This window comes from Anomaloglossus baeobatrachus, chromosome 5 (assembly GCF_048569485.1).
Source record: "Anomaloglossus baeobatrachus isolate aAnoBae1 chromosome 5, aAnoBae1.hap1, whole genome shotgun sequence".
NCBI lineage: Eukaryota > Metazoa > Chordata > Amphibia > Anura > Aromobatidae > Anomaloglossus > Anomaloglossus baeobatrachus.
The window spans coordinates 134,368,031-134,374,030 of NC_134357.1; positions in this window are offsets into that span (position 1 = coordinate 134,368,031).

A 6,000-nucleotide genomic window follows, 5' to 3' on the forward strand; every position below is an offset into this window, starting at 1 on the left:
AGAGATAATGGCGTCTGGACGGGCAGATACTCGTTTTTATAATGCAGGGATATGTGACATGGACATCCTATCACACATGCCGTTGCTTCTCTGGCTAAAAGTCCACTTAGCTGTGTGTGTGTCTGAGATTGGCTGACATGCTGGCCCGCCCCACTACCCGCAAGCGCTTAGGGAAGGAAGACAAGGAAAAAAAAAAAAATGGCGATCGCCATTGCCATTATCCAAACAGCAGTGATCTGAATGCGCTGTTCCCGCACACTATACACTGAAATGTTATAATAGTGTGAGTCACAGAGTGACTTACACTATTACAGCGGAAAGCCAGCTAGTAATTAGCTTGTCTTTTTGCTGCTAGAACCGTTCTCGAACGTATCTAGAACTATCGAGCTTTAGCAAAAAGCTCGAGTTCTAGTTCGATCTAGAACAGCCCCCAAAATCACTCGAGCCGCGAACTGGAGAACCGCGAACCGCGCTCAACTCTAGTAAAAAGTCTATGTTCAGGGTTCAGCATCAGACACCAGGTGTCCGATTAAAGACCTCAAACTTTACAGTTTGCATTCGCTTATCCCTTATGCCAACACTTTTTGCCATGACTGTATACAGTACATCACAAAAGTGAATACACCCCTCATATATTTGTAAATATTTTATTTCATCATTTCTTGGAACAACACTAAATATATGACACTTTGAAAACATGGAAGGGGGCATGATAATATGGAAAGAAAACTGACTAGTGTGGTAACCTCGTGTGGTGCACGGCAGGGGTTGTGCTCCCAGTGGTGTGTAATTCGCCTCACGTTGGCCGACCTTACTGTCACAGTGGGTCACCTCAAAATTGCACACACACAAAGTCCCCCTATAGAATGGGAATTTAACAGTGGGTTGTAATTTTTACACAGTAGCTGCCCTTCACTTATGCGGGTGTCACACGAGACGATATATCGTGCAATGCATCGTCGGGGTCACGGTTTTTGTGACGCACATCCAGCATCGTTTGCGATGTCGTCCTGTGTGACACCTACGAGCGACGCAAAACGTTTGCAAATCGTGTGCAAATCGTTTATCTTTGACACGTCGCTCATTTTTAAAAAATTGTTTATTTTTCTTTGCGCTGGTTGTTCATTGTACCCGGGGTAGCACACATCGCTCCGTGTGACACCCCGGGAACGATGAACAGCTTACCTGCGTCCCGCGGCTCCCGCCGGCATTGCTGAAGGAAGAAGGTGGGCGGGATGTTTACGCCCCGCTTATCTCCGTCCCTCCGCTTCTATTGGCCGGCCGCTGTGTGACGTCACTGTGACGCCGAACGTCCCTCCCCCTTCAGGAAGTGGATGTTCGCCGCCCACAGCGATGTCGCTCAGCAGGTAAATGCGTGTGACGGGGGTTTAACAACTTTGTGCGCCACAGGCAACTAATTGCCCATGACGCATAAACGACGGGGGTGGGTACGATCGCTCATGCGATCGCACGATAGATCGTACCGTGTGACGCCCGCAATAGAATCTGATGGTGGTGATAGTTGTTTGTGCAGTTAATCCAGAGGCGTAGCAAGGGGGGGGCGGAGGGGTCGGTCTGCCCCGGGCGGCACATGTCAGGGGGGCGGCATTTTGGGGGTAAAAAGTAAAAAAATTTAAAATAGAATAACAGAAGAAATAATAATTGTTGATTAATAAATACATAGGATTTGAGTAATTTTTGTTTCTAGATGAATGCAAACATGATCCCTGCAAATATAAAACCTATTAATAGTTACTGGGTGCATGGAGAATAGGGTATTGTCCTTGAAATAATAATAGAGCGCAGAATGTGCCTTACGATACGTCACTTCCGGATGGAAAAGATGACATAGTGTTGTGGGTGGAACGCATGTATGCGGTCCATAATACACTATTTCCGGGGGAGCAAGAAATATCGGTCTGCACGGGATGCACTCCATGATAAGTCACTTCCGGATGGAAGGACAGGAGGAATCTGGAGGTGGAACGCAATTTTGCGTTCCACTGATACTTGTCATACTAGTGCTGCCCTGAGCCTTTTTCATTAGGCACCTCCGGCTGTGAAGAAATGCGGTACCTGGACGGCGTTACACTTCCGCCCCGAGGTGCGGACATTCTTTAGACATCCGGACGCGGCAAATTTAAACTGCCAGGTAGAGAATAGGGAACAGTGGACATGGTGGCATAGTGAGGCTTTGAAACACGGAAACATGCGGAACTTGGACATCTTAATCACTGCTCCCTGCGTATAGATGTGCGTCGGCACTCGGGATTATTGTATCCTTGCAGGTAGAGCTCTGGTACGACCAGGGTAGGTGCTATTAGCCTTTGGCAACAATAGCTTGCCTCTGGTAGTATATATCTGTCAGTAATTGAGTATAGCACTGCTGTTTTTTTCTAGGAAATAAGCTACTTTATCCTCTCTGAGGCATTATTAGACCAGGATTTTTTTCTTGCAGGTACATATGAATTGATACTATAAGACGAAGATACCCAAGTTATATATACAGTGCCTTGCGTAGGTATTCCTGTAGAGATAAAAATATAGCACATATGAGAAGCACCCGTGGAGTGATTTCTGTATATTTATATTATAGAATTGCTCACCTGGTTAGGTTGTGCGCCCTCGCACAACCCCAGTGTTAGATGTATAATTCCTCTGGGGGATGAGGGACTGTCTCAGCTGGCGTTATCCGTTGTTTTGCTGGGTGGATCCAGGTTTGTTGCCGCTGCTGGCTTCAGATTGACCGACTTTTTGAATCCTGGAGCTCTGTGCGGACCTGTGTCCTCTCGCTGTTAGTTCAAATGATCTGATGGATTCTATTACTCACAGCAGCTCTACCCGGATTCCCTTATGGGAGTAGGCATATAGAAAAAAGATTCCGGTCTTAGTGAGCACTAGTAATAGATCTTTGGTCTTTGACCTTTTAAGAAATTTGGCTTTATTATTAATAACATAAAGCTCTTGTATTAACACAACGCGTTTCAGCAAGATACACTAAAGAGAGTTCATCAGGAGAGAGAGAAAAAATATATATACAAATCAACCTGCAGTGGCAGGGATAGGTACAGCTTGGAACAGGTCCAAAAACCTGTGTATCAGGACCAAAAACCTGTGTGTGCAATGATAAACGGTGGTACCACCGTTTATCATTGCATACACAGGTTTTTGGTCCTGATACACAGGTTTTTGGACCTGATACACAGATTTTTGGACCTGTTCCAAGCTGTACCTATCCCTGCCACTGCAGGTTGATTTGTAGATATATTTTTTCTCTCTCTCCTGATGAACTCTCTTTACTGAGAGGGAAACGCGTTGGGAGGGCGTTTCTATTTGATGAGGTTGCGGCGCAGACAGCTCACTAAGGTGCTGCCCTTGTTAGGGCAGAAGCTATACATGGGGCATGACAGGGGTTTTTTACATGACAATTTGAGGTTTTACCCCGGCGTTTCCAGCCCGCCTTCCTTTTATGCTTGGTATCTTTGCCTGTGGAGAAAAATCGGGTGAGATTATTCCAATTTATAATTCTTTGGGACCTTATATGTTTTTTGCACTTTATTGTCTTTTATTGATAAATAGTAAAAGTTAAGTTTTAGTCCCTGCTATTGTTACTGCTTTAATTTTTGGACTATTGGGCAATATCATTCTGCTTGCAGATTTTGCTCTTATCCTCAGAGGTCTGCCAGTCTGAAAGTGTGGAAAGCACCGACTAGATATTGCTATCTTCAAATAGTTATCCATCTTGTTATCACCAGTAAAGAGACTGTTCATTTCTGGGGCGTAGTAGTACCCCCCTTTGTGCTCCGGTTTCCGAGTCAGTTCCCCGGGTCGGTACCGGCGGACCACTACCCTGTCCCGGTCCACCTCGGTTCCACCGAGCCATCTTCTCGGCTCCTGCAGATGGAGACCGCCGTCTGCCTCCCAGCCAAAGGTACCAAGGCTCCTACCCGGCACCTGCTCAAATTGGTTTCTCTCCTCTGCTGGAGCTGCACTCAGCTTCAGCCCACACTCCTCTCCAACTTGAAATCTGAAACTGTACTGTTTACTTTCCCGCCTCAGGCTGTCTGCTGAACTCCTCGGTGGGCGTCTTCCAACTGCCTGGTTCCGCCCCCTGGTGTGTCTTTCCAGCCTTGAGGGGGGTGACTAGGGTTTAAGTGTTTGGCTGTATGTTACCTATGAGGGGCAGGTGTAATGCGGGGCCCTATCTGTGACTACCTGGCCCGGCCAGGGCGTCACAGCCGCAGCTTATAGGCCGAAAAAGTGATGACAGGTTCTCTTTAAGAGTTTAAAATTGATTTTTTATTTTTCTATAAATCTTATCAAGAAGGTTTATAAGAAAGCGCATTATTTGGTGGAGTTCTATATAGAACATTCTTTGCAATGTCTTTGTGATGATTTTGGCTGCTTTGGCCTTTGCCCCTTAAACTTCCCCCTCTGTCTATCACATTGTCCATGGGAAACAAATACCAGCACAACTGCATGACAAAGTCCGCAGCATGGTAATGGTTTGGTGAAGCTATAGGAGGGCTCATAGAGTTCTGCTCTTGGCAGCAGGTGCCTCCACAGTGAATAGAAACCTCCATAGTAGGTTCACGTCACAAGAAAACATGACATAAAGAGATGTGCTACTAGGCACTGTATGAAAAGCATTGAGAGCTGCCTGCTGGCCAAGACAGGGAAACACAAACAGTGAATGAGTCGGGTCCTGAAAAGGGAATTTATGAGAGTTGATATCTGTTGTTTCCCCCTCCCTGGGCTTTGTGTTGTGCACTATCCAAATTCTTCCTCCCCTTACATGAAAGGTGTAAGAAAGGATGAATGTTCCTGTTAATGAGGAGGGTTCTGAAAGGCATGAAACTGACACATGCCTTGGGAAATGGAACAAGATTGTGTTTTCTTTGCATAAGGGGAGTCTGTGTTATGAGTAGAGGAAGCGCTTAATTATGCCCAGCCAGTGAACCTTTCATTTGCTTTGTAACCACTCTCTAAATGTAGTGGATAATTATCCGAGCTGCCTTCCTTGTAAGGAAAGAGAATCTCTGATTAGATTTATAAAAAATCTGTTAGATTATAAGAAATAAGTAACTTCTATACCAAAAGTATACCTTTCTCATCCCTGAAGTTTTTCAAGGTACACATATTTGCTATTAGTTAGACATTTGAAGAAGTACTACTGAATTTTTTAAAATCTTCTGATTCGATCGTATCAAACACCAATCTTTTATATAACAAGTTATTAGTCACCTGCTTATGGACCTTTTACACATACAGATGTAAACTATATGGGACCTACAGTAAGCATCATTAATATATTCCCGAACAGGAGACCTACATAGGCAAAGTGATCAGCTGAAAACTGAGCATTGAGCACATTCATTGGCTGATCAATGCCTTGAGTAGTGATGGGCAAACCCGACTGTAAAAGTCCGGATCTGTGTGGTTTAAAACGTTCCAGCACTCCAGAAATAAAAAAAAATAAAGGAAACATGAAGAAAATAAGAATGAAACAGGCGCTTCATACTTACCGAGACTTCGGCACAGCTGTAACTGCTCCCATGGCTGCTCATTATTCTTCCGAGGCCACTCATTATTGCTCATCCATATGCACTGCTTTTCCCGCCCACCGGCTGTCTTGGTATCTGTGATTGGTTGCAGTCAGACTCGCTCACAGTCTTTGTGACAATGTCTGCAACCAATCACAGGTGCTGTCTGCGGGTCACTGTCGTGGTGTAAAAATAAATAAATAAAACATTTGGCGTAGGGTACCCCCATATGATACCCAGCACAGATAAAGTGTAGGCTACAGGCTGCAGCCCCCAGACGTGTGCTTATCTTGACTATGTATCATAATTGGAGAAAACACATACAGCTTTTTTTTTTAATTATTTAGGAAGATTGTCCTTTCTGGCCAGGCTAGATATTTTCTATTTACAATAGGGAGGAGAAGAGGGGTGAGTGGTGTGAGGAAACAAGTTTTAAGATGGAATTTTCTCGCCCTTA